This window comes from Nilaparvata lugens, chromosome 13, assembly GCF_014356525.2.
Source record: "Nilaparvata lugens isolate BPH chromosome 13, ASM1435652v1, whole genome shotgun sequence".
Taxonomy (NCBI): domain Eukaryota; kingdom Metazoa; phylum Arthropoda; class Insecta; order Hemiptera; family Delphacidae; genus Nilaparvata; species Nilaparvata lugens.
This window is the reverse complement of record NC_052516.1, coordinates 28483530-28495745: the sequence shown is the minus strand read 5'-3', so window position 1 is coordinate 28495745 and position 12216 is coordinate 28483530. Positions and strand designations below refer to the sequence as shown.

The 12216-nt window shown below is 33.7% G+C and overlaps 1 protein-coding gene across 1 annotated transcript in view; it reads left to right on the top strand.

Annotated features, from left to right (window-relative positions):
- Positions 1-12216, top strand: part of LOC111044260 (ATP-binding cassette sub-family G member 8) — a 118898-nt gene that overhangs the window by 39481 nt on the left and 67201 nt on the right. The gene's annotated exons all lie outside the window — the stretch shown is intronic.

Sequence of the window (12216 nt, the reverse complement as noted above, 5' to 3'; positions counted from 1 at the left end):
CAGATTTTTTTTAGTAATAGGATTATTCATTCGGCTTTTTGGATGATTCACATAATAAATGCAAATTTGCATAATATTAACCGGGACTCTGAACTTCTGGCTGATGCTTTAGAGATCTGGGAAATCGGATGCTATCTTGAAAACACGGAAACTTGGAATGTTAGAAGCCAATGAAATACATGCAATACATGCAATGTGTTTCGAAATTCGAAATCACATTCGATTTAATTATATGGGTGGATTTCTTTTATCACAAATCTCTGGGGAAATAATTTCATCAGACAATATAATAACGAGGAAAGTCTAGAAATCCTATGGAAAATCTGAGTAAAGTTGTGCAAGCTTTTATTTCGAAAGTCTTACAAGTTATAATATTTTTATACAACTCATAGTTAAACCATTAGGGTACAATAATTGCAGATCACGATTTGATATTATCCTATTTGTGCTATTTATGTATAACTCACTTCACACAATACATACATTCATATTACAAACGAAGAGTAAAATTATTGATTGTATTCTCTGCGTACAGTAGACTACAGGTTGGTTAGTGAAGTAGAACATACTATTCTTATATCTTTCATTATCTATAATAGTTATAATGAAGGAAATAATTGGCTTAAACACGTACAGGATAGGAAATTCTCGAATGACACATCATCACGTCTGAACTAATAAGCTGATCAACTTGAAATTTCGATTATTTATTCTCAATTTACCGAAGATGGTTATATGCCTATTTTGATTTCTATTGTTATTTTGATCATCAGTAGTGAATCAACATTTGTCAAGTTTCCAATTAGACCATCGGGGAGCACAGGCTTCCTACTAGTAACCAATAAACATAAAACTGGAGTTCGTCTATCTTCTCATCCAAACTCTTCTATTGTTCAATTTCTCTAATGTTTGATAATGTTCAATTCATCTTATGTTCAACTCCTAATCTGATATTATTTACAATTTTTTCTGCTGTCTTTATTCAAATCCAGGCTTGTTTTTTTACTTATTTTTTTCTGGGTAATTTATTGTTAAAGATCATAATCCCATCTTGTGAAAAGCACACTGATTATTGTATAAAATTTACTTTATTGTTTATGATACCTCAAAATTGTTATTGTATTATAATTAAGTTGACTCAACTAGAGAGCGAGACATCCCTCAACACAGGTTTAGCCTAAAGAGGGATGCACTGTGGTTTTTTCTGTTACATGTTTAATATTATTATCTATGTTCAATCATTATGCTTAAGGTATGTATTTGTGTTACCAATTGTAATGTTCAATCATTATGCTTAATGTATGTATTTGTATAACCAATTGTAAAACGAATTATTAGAATTATTATTATATATATATATATATATATATATAATATATATATATATATATAAAAGGGAAATGGCACCCACTCACTGACTGACTGACTGACTCACTCACTCACTCACTCGCAGAACTAAAAATCTACCAGACCAAAAACGTTCAAATTTGGTATAGGTATGTTCAGTTGGCCCTTTAGAGGCGCACTTAGAACGGATTTGGAAAAAATCCAAAGATACGCCCTAAATCTGCGTTTTTCCAGCGTTTCCTCAGCTTTATCACAAAGTAGAAGGAATAAATGGCTTTCTCTGTGGCTTTATTGAGAACAAATGAACAGAAAATTGTTCAAATTTAGTACAGGAGCTAAGCTAGCGTGTAATAATGTTGTGTTAAAAGGAATTTGAAATAACGCCAAAGATACGCCCAAAATCTGCGTTTTTCCAGCGTTTTTTTGCGTTTTCTCAGCTTTATCGAGAACAAATGAACAGAAAATGTTCAAATTTACTACAGAAGCTCAGCTGGGGTGTAATAACGTTGTGTTGGGAGGAATTTGAAATAACGCCAAAGATACACCTAAAATTAGCGGTCTTTTGCGTTTTCTCAGTTATTTCAAGTAGGTCTAATAGACAGAAAATTTTCAAATTTGGTACAGAGGTTTAGCTAGGGTCTAAAAACTTTGTGATGCGGTGACTTTAATATTTCATCAAAGATACGCCCAAAATCAGCGTTTTTTCAACGTTTCTCTCAGCTTTTCTGCGTTTTCTCAGTACTTTGACTTTCTTGGAATGAAGCATGCTCAAATGAAAAATGCAGCCTGCTGATCTCATTTTCGGACGATCCAGTCGGCGGTCCAGGAGGCAGAGCCCCCTGGCTAGACGGATATGGCGAGCGAAGCGAGCCTGACGGCTAGTCTGGACATATTCTCTTTTTTTATCCTGAATATTATGTTCATTTTGCTCATACTATCATCAGTAGTGAATCAACATTCATAAATGTTACTCCTCTAATCTAGTGATGCCATATCACATCATAGCAAGTGAAGGTCCATTCACAAATGATTTTAATATTCTGAATAATAAATATTCTTAATATCGATATAGTATTAAAAATATTATGATCCCTTTATCATCAAAAGAGAACCAAATTCATTTGTTACTCCTCCAATCCAGTAATGTCATATCACATCATAGCATGTGAAGGTTCATTCACAAATGATTACAATATTCTGAATAATAAATATTCTTAATATTAGTATTAAATAATATTATGATCCCTTTATCATCAAAAGAGAACCAAATTCATTATATGTTATTCCTCTAATCCAGTGATGCCATATCACATCATAGCATGTGAAGGTCCATTCACAAATGATTTTCCCAGTCGTAGCAATTAGTATTGAATGCCGGTTCACAGTCATGCACCAATGACTTCAATCATCACGCAGAACTGTGTACGGATCACTCCTACGCTATTTTTTCAAACAATTGTTGATGGGTGTGAGAGCCAAGCCTCTGCATGAAATAATAATAGTTTGTTGGAACAATTGGGCGTGTGTTATTTGTGTATACTTTGGTTACCATTGATGACAATACTGTTTAGCCTCCTAACATCTGTTCAAAGATAATTATAGAATAGTTTGTTCTTGTATCCTGTACATACATGAATCCGGAATGTATTTAATAGTAGCAAATGAGTATTAATAAATGCTGTAATGAATAGTGAGTTATCGGTTGCATTTTTTGATAAAATAATGAGCATTGGATAATTGTAATGAACAATTTATTAATGGTATGAATGAGTAAAGAATGGCTGTAACAAACGATAATAAATTATCAACATTTGTTGAAGGATAATAAATTATAGGATAGTCCAAGTGTTTATGTTGTGTACACACATGTATCCGAATCCTGTGTGTATCAGATGAGTATTATCTACTTATGTATATTTCATTTTCTGTGAAATAAAAAACATATTCTATTCAATTTGATTGCATCCATTGATTGTGAATTAGATGGTAGCAATTTGTAAAGAACCGTTATCAATTGAATGAATGTGTATTGAATGGCTATAACGTACTATAATTTGTATCTATTTTATTCATTCATTGCTTTATGATTGACTAGCAGGTAACCCGTGCTCCGCAAGGATCTAAGATCTCGACAAACTGAGAACTTGACGTAATGAAATATTGGAGAATTGATAATAGGCCTTTAATCATCATCGGTTGATTAAGAATCTACATGCAAAATTTAAGGTTAATCAGTCCAGTAATTCAGACATAATGATGCGTCAAACATAATAATTCTGCTACCTCGTACGTGTATAAGCCAGTTCTTTCCTTTATTATAGTATAGGTTTTTGTTATTGATGGTTTAGTCACGAGACTAACTGCCTTTACAACACTGCAATTCCAACCTCACAAACGTCAGGGTCTTAATTGAATATGTGGAGCTACAAGCTTGTACCATATCATAACGTGAATGATTGAATAAACAGCTAATGACGTCTGACTTGACAAGTTATACAATAAAACTATCTAGTAAATGGTTTATGTGTCATATTTCTTGGAATAGCTGTCTATTTCTGGGTCGAGGGGATTCCTCAAGTTTCTGCAGATTTGTAGGACAATGTTTGTGCAGACTCAAATAGATATCCCCTTAGAAAAAATTGAAAGTTTCGAGAAAAAACAAAAAAGGATGATAAATTTGGTGTCGTGAGGATCTCCAAGAGAAAGGAGCACAAAAAAATTGAGAGAATTCACAGGAAAGACTACGTCAGCGAATAATGAAGGAAGTCATTTCAGAAAATATAATTTTTGAAATAAAAAAATTAAGTGTAAAATAGCTTAGTATTAGTGTCAATCAATAAAGGTATGTAGGTAGGATTTCTGTATATCATATTTTGGCAACTACTTGGATAGAAGTTTTATCTCTACAGAATGACCATAAGTCAGTATTATCATAGACTTATGACATTATGGGCCATTATGTCATTAGGTCTTAATGTCTTAAGCCATTATGTCAATCCTTTTAACTAGATTTTTAATCATTTTTTTTATTAACAGTAAAATGCTTCTTTTTAGCTTTAGTTAAAGTATGGAGATTTATCTCTTAAATTAAGTCGAAATTAATTGTAGTTTCACTCCTTTACTATTTTAAGAGAAACAAATTTGTACCTTTTAATTGCAATTTAAATTTAAATTATTAAGACTGTCATTAAGTCATTTTTGTTTGGTTTGGTTTGGTTTTTGTTTGGTTTGGTTTGATATACAAACCAAACCAAATTTGTTTAGATTTGTTTACTACAGTTTAGTTTGATGGTTGCTCGTGATAGTGTGTTCATTGTTATTCGATAATCAATGAATACGAAGTTAACAACAGAACTGCGTGTAACAACGTGTCATCTGACTCATGGGCCACTCTATACTCTAGTACAGTAGTCCTGTAAGTTAGTTTTCCTACAGTTACGTTGAAAAGTGGCCATTGCTGCACTGATTACAGAACGCAAAGAATCACTTTTCAGCTCTAGTGCGGGAAAAATTTTTCTGCACTCCAGATTTGCAACATGGCAACGCAAAATACTTAGTAGGTTATATGGAGCAACAGTGCAGCAAAATCAAAATGAAGTTGGTAACAGTGACTGCTGTGGCTGCTATAGTGAGCAGAGGTGCAACCAAGCACAACGCGCTAATTATTATTCATTATATATTATAACCAAGGACAACGAGGACTTAGGATTTTAGGATTAAGGTTTTTATCAATAATAAAATTACACAGAAAAACATTTGATGGATGTCAGGCAATTTTACCCATAATTACCCACTTTTCATATTCAATGGTAACTGTAGGAAAAACTAAATGTGAAATACGTGCGCAAAGTTCCTCTGCTGCACTCAAGAAACCATTCCGCCCTCGCCTACGGCTCGGGCGTAAACGTTTCTTTCGGTGCAGCAAACTGACACTTTGCGCACTAGTTGCACAAATAACTATTTCAGTTTGTCCCTTTCCTCATACGATCTTCATTCAGTTTCGGTAAAGTAAAGCAGAGTTTATGTGACCAGCGTCCTGAAATCTAGGTCTACTCCGTAAAGGATTATGAAATGATAACAATAAGACAGTTTATTATAACCGCGTGACCTACTTTTTGTCATGGGAAAACTCCGTATTACTACACCTCTGGCTTTGCGGTAGGTAAAAGCCTACACAGGTGATCATTAGTGGCATTACATACATTAAACATGCCTCATATATTAGAGCACAATTATGGGCTGAAGTATGTAGCATTATGCATATGAATGCAATAGTTGTTACAGATTGAGGCCTGAATTAATATATTTCATGTGAAATGCAAGTAACTGACATTATTATTTTACTTCAATTATAACTAGAAAGTATAAGACATTATGAGCAAAAACTAATATATTAACAGGAAATAATCAATACAATATGTGATAAAATATATCATTTTTGGATATGTTGTTAATTGTAACAGAATAAGAAAAAAATCAAATAAAATCACTAAACTCCTATTTTTTTTCAATCATCATGTTGTATGGTATCATTCCTTGCTTGTTTGTTGCCCATCTGAATCTACAGGTACTGTATATTCTCTCTGACTTCATCATCATTATCTTCATTACTCTATTACACTTCACGAAATTTCATTCAAAACTTCTCCCACTCCCTACGCACAAATCTTGAAATTATGTAGGCTCCATCCACAGCAGAAAAATCTGAATAATTAACTTATCAACGTTGAGTTTGACTGCTTAACATTACTTTGGACAGTCTAGTGTTAGTTATGTGTATTCATAGCCTTGAGCTGACTGAAAATTGATTCATTAAGTTGTTAAAATTACTAAACGTGAATTACTAAGTTGTCAAAATTACATGAAATGAGATTATTGAGTTCGTGAGTTGTCAAATTTACTTGGAGTGCTAGGTAATTAATAGATAATCTGGTTTAAGGCATTTCAAGCAGTCAAATCAATGTCAAAACTATAGAGTCATGCAGAAGAGTTATAAGTAATTGAAGAGCCATTCTTTGTAGGCTCTCTTAAGATGTCATAATTAACATTCATCAGAAGAATTTGAAAAATAATTTTTGACAGGTTAATAAGCAGTGGCGGCTAAGAGCCTTAAACTCCATTCGACTCCAAGGAAGAATACAAAGGAGTGGATCTGAAAGTCCCAACTCCAGACTCGAGAATATTTTTATTCTCAGAAAAAATGTTGTTTGATTCACTGAAGACCTGCTTTCCAATAATTTCTGCTGAAAACCAATACTGTTTGTTCTCATGGAGGTGTTCAAACATTGGCAACATTATTATGTGTAAGCACTCTCATAAGAACCAATGGTGTATTATTTTACTGTTCAACAGAGTAAAATTGATCGGAGACTAGGGCTCCATAAATTAATCTTACAGTTGTGTTGTGAGTGATGTTAAGGTACTTTTCCATAATGAAAACACAAATTCAAGCTGAAGATGTGGCTGGTATAGCCACGAAACCAGGTTCTGTATATATTATACTATTTTATAATAATAAAAAGTGGTTGACATTTTAATTTTGTGTTTTCTTCATGGATTAGTTAACCTTTCAGCAGATTCCAACAGAAGGACAACCTACATCCTCCTACAGTGAGATTCACTACAAACTGACAGAATTCCCCTTATAAAACATCAGTACTTCCCATTCAGTCAATGCTGACAGTTGTAATCACTACAGCTGGCATTCCATATGAATAATATCAGTGATTTTCATTCAAAAACTCAATTAAAACTAAATCTCAATAGAGTCACAATAAAACCAGTATGTAAAGTAATTGAATTTGTGAGTCTGTATCTTTGCTTGAAGCATAGAATAAAACAATCTTATCGAATAAGCTTTCTCTGCTTGAAGCTTGAAATTGACTTCACCACAAAGATTCCGCAGACAATGCGTAGTTAGAGCTTGTGGAGTTGTGGAGCCCCCGAGGTGATTTTTACAGTTTTTTTGTCAAGTTGCCTATTGTTCTCGTATTCAACAGCTTAATAGATTCTGGATGATTCATCCACACACGGCTAGAGCCTCACAAACTACACACTCGTGACCTTGCATTCTTCAGTAGATTCATTTTTTTGTGTTTTTTCTTGACGTGGAAGTAGAAGAATGATCCGGAGGCTTCCTTTCAATTGGAATGACCTTCGGCAGCCAGCTTATAAGCTCTGTTGAACGTCAGTCAAATCACAAATCTGGTTTTGTAAGATTTGCTTTCCTCTCGTGCCTAAGTTTTCTCTGTTTCGATTTTCTATCTTTCTTGCTTTCTTCCTATTTTCAGGTTTTATCTTTCCCCTCAATCTCTCATTGATGACCTATCAATTTTACTCTTTTTTAAGAATATCTTCTTCTTGAAAAGCCCCACTCTTCTCACTATTCTATACTATCATATCTTTTATTCCTCGAATCCTCGACAATCTTAAAATTTCATATTAAAAAAAATGTTCCTATCAAACAGAAGTAAGCCTAATCTTCATCATTTCCGCACTCAGTTTCAGAATTGCAATAGTTATTTGTGCAACTAGTGCGCAAAGTGACAGTTTGCTGCACCGAAAGAAACGTTTACGCCCGAGCCGTAGGCGAGGGCGAAATGGTTTGTTGAGTGCAGCAGAGGAACTTTGCGCACGTATTTCACATGAAGTTTTTCCTACAGTTACCATTGAATATGAAAAGTGGGTAATTATGGGTAAAATTACCTGAAATCCATCAAATGTTTTTCTGTGTAATTTTATTATTGATAAAAACCTTAATCCTAAAATCCTAAAGTCCTCGTTGTCCTCCATTATAATATATAATTAATAATTAGCTCGTTGTGCTTCGTTGCACTTCTGCTCACTATAGCAGCCCAGTCACTGTTACCAACTTCATTTTGATTTTGCTGCACTGTTGCTCCATATAACCTACTAAGTATTTTGCGTTGCCATGTTGCAAATCTGGAGTGAAGAAAAATTTTTCCCGCACTAGAGCGGAAAAGTGATTCTTTACGTTCTGTAATCAGTGCAGCAATGGCCACTTTTCAACGTAACTGTAGGAAAAGTAAATTATTTATGAACACCTGTAGATCATAATTTCAACATAACCACATTTCCCAAGCAGCATATACGACAATATTATCGTAGACTAAATCGTGTGACTTTTAGAATCCACAATAGTTCTATAAAATGAAGCTGTATTGTACTATAATATTGTACAAACTGTTATTATTTCCTGGTCATACATAAAACATACGATTGGTAGGTAAAACATGCGATTTAAAGGGAGATGAAAACATTTCAGATGCTCAATACTCCTATTATTAATAAAGTAGGTATATTTTATTACTAGTACTATGAATAATGGACTATAAGATTTGGAATCTTTATGTCTAAATTCACGTTTAAATCACTAGGTTCCATTCAGCATGAGCAAACCTATAGTGAATTCATCATTCAAATTCAACGAGGGCGATGAGAGAATAAAAAACTTCATGATATCAGATACAGTATTATAAAATATCAGAACAGTACTATAAAACCTGGAGTAAAAATCTCCGATCTCAGAAACTAAAACAGCTAGGGAATAAATCATTAGACTTCTCACCTCCAAAATGTCATACGAATATCTAGTGCCATATACTACACTGAAGCAAAAAAAACTTCTATTCTTCTAAAGATTGCTTATTCTATTTTTCTTGTAGAGTATCCTTTTCAAAACACTATACTGGAGAAAATAAAACTTCTATAGATTTTTTTTCCGAGACTGAAGTTTCCTTTGACAAATGGGATTTCCAATATGGCGGAACCATGTGAGGGAGCGAGCGGATGTCTTGATGATCATTCTTCCGTGGCGGCCCCAGGAGTCAATAAACCGATGACTCAAAAAAGAAGAAGAAAGAGAAGAGAACATTGCGGAGTGAGAATGAGAAAAGAAGAAACAGAGGTGGATCGACGGAAAATCTAGCCAGGAGCTAGGCTGTTTGGTCGCTTTGGAGAATTCCAATTAATTGCAGATGACTAACATTGACTACAATCATAGAGAAAAGAATACTCATTTAGAAGGATATTCGTTGTCTCTGCTATAATCAAGGTCTGTGGAGAAAGGAGAGACTCTTCTTCACAGATAGGGAGTGACTGAGAGAAAGATATCAGATAAAAAGATTATATGAGTAGATCAAAATATATGCTGACTTGAATATTCAGAACTTATGACAAAGGGAATTCTACCACCAAGTATAAGCTGAAGATGGACGAGGATTGATGGAAATTAGGATTAAATTCTATTTCAACTGCGAAAATAAACTGTAATATTGTGTTGTACAGTTGCAAAATTTGCAGAATTTGAAATTCCTTCCAAGACCATCCATTCTTGGAAAGGATAAAGAGTTGATTAATCGTTCTCACTCTCGAAAAAGATGAAAGAACGAGACACAGAAATAGTCTGATAGAATGAATTCTGCAGATATTTGAGACATTTGGAATATGGTCTCTTCATCGAAAGGAGAAACAAAACATAAAGTTTGCTTTTGTGTAATTATAAAAGTAATAACTCATATCAGATACTTTTATGCATATTTTATCATCATAGACCAAAAGAGCAGCATTAAAATCTTATCCAAGTTCTCGTTCAACTGTTTAACCGTTTCACGAGCGTTCACTGTGAAAACATCTTCTAATCCGTGCTAGAATCTTGAATATGTGCTATTTTATAGGCTATACTTATTTCAGTTATGTATAGCTTTCATGAGTAACTACATACTTACACAAGCCCAAACATTATGTTTGTCTCTCCTCTAGATGAACAGATTATAGCTCGAAGTCTTCCTACAATGCATAAAGCTATCAACAAATACCAAACTATGATATGAAAAAGTAGGTAAATTCACATCGGAAAGGGAATTTTAAATTTGGAAAGAATAATCGAAGAGAGGCTAGAAAGTTCCAAGTGAAATCGACAAGAAAAAAGGTTATCATACTTGAACAAATCAGCATCAATCTTCCAATAATCTAACCTTGATAATATGATGTACTTCATTTGATATTCTTCATTCTTATCTAATCACTTCAAGTGACTCAGTGCGCAATTAAATTGCAATTGGAGATGTAGAAAGGAAAATCGCAATTACGGTGCTTGAGCAAAAAGTAAGAAGAATGGAATGAGGAAGGTCAGATAATAGAGGAACATAGGTAGAGATCTCTCGATATGGTTATTGTCTGTTCCTAGTTGTGTAATCATCATTTTCCTTTTCAAGATTTCCATCTAGAGCTAGGATAAACAGTAAGAAAAACCTATTCATAGGTTTATTACATATAGGAAGTAGGCAGAAACATAAAAATTGAAAATTCTATAAATTTTGTCATTTCGATCTCCATTTTCAGTGGAGTGAGATTATGTTAAATGCTCTAGTCACAATAGTAACCATTTATCCAATTGGTGAATTTATTTGGTCATAATAATTTATTTAAATTGGTAGTACATTGGGCTCCGGTTTAAATTTACAACATATCATAAAACTTCATCAGCTAGAAATAGAAACTCCAGTGACTAGTATAGTAATAATGCTTTTACTCTCCAATTCAAGTAATAATAGTTATAACAAAAGAATAATTGTGTTGTAGTACTATTTTAGTCATTCGCAATGTAAGTTATAGTTTTTGAAGTGTCATTAATGGAGAATTAATTCTCATCAAAGAATATTCTTGAGCGAGAGAGCTTATAAAGAGAGTTCTATTAAGTCTCAGTCTAAGTTTTGATTTCATAAATAGGAGCTATAATGTATGTTGTTGGACTATTAATTTTGTTGACTTTCTACTGGTCTATACTTACTGGAATTCTATAAGTACATCTGGTAGGAGAGAGTAGTAAACGTCATTAGGTATAATATATACTAATTGTGGATTACTATGAAGAAACGAATTTTGAAATGTCAAGAAATGAACGACTCTGAATCACTGACCTAAACTGTTCAGCATCAAATAGTAGTCGATAGTTTTATTTTAAAAATATATCTTATATACTTTTTAATGTAAGTATATATACCTTCCTGCCGTATGAGAGAATACATTAAATATATGGCTTACACTTCTGACAAATCACTGTAGAGTGTTGAGTGTACCGGTATCTCCACTTTATTTCCAACTGTAGCCTACAGTGAATTCGTATGGCTTTTGTTGGTGGGGAGTCCCTTGCGGGAAGGTCCCACCGCCTGAATATATAATTTGAGCCGTCAATGGGCCTTACGACTGTCATACTTCAGCCGGGACCGACATTTAACGTGCCCATCCGATGACACGGGAGTGATCCGGTAAAAAAACTTTTGGTAATGACAGGGTTTGAACCCGGGATCTCTATGCTGATACGCAAGCACTCTATCCACTAGACCACGGATCACTCAATCATTTGTAGCCTACAAATCCAATCCAACTAAAAAAAAACACTCAATTTTTACTTTCCTCGCCCTATTACCATAGGTAAGGAAAGTATTGGTTTCCAAAAAAATTAAGGTACCCTAATTTCAAGTTTTCTATATGTTTCAAGGTCCCCTGAGTATTTATTGGTCTGTGAACACGATAACTCCATCCTAATTAACCGATTGTCTTGAAATTTTAAACTCAAGATCCTTATACCATACAATAAGGATCTTACAATAAGAATTTTAATAAAATTCAATTCAAGATGGCGGAAAAAATGGTGGATAATGACTAAAAAACTATGTTTTTTCACGGTTTTCTCGAAAACGGCTGTAACGATTTTCTTCAAGTTTATACCCTGGATAGCTATTTATAAGCCCTATCAACTGACATGAGTCTCATCTCTGAGAAAATTGCAGGAGATCTGCCATATTATTGAGAAAATGGATTTTGTTAAATTTCTATCACAATTTT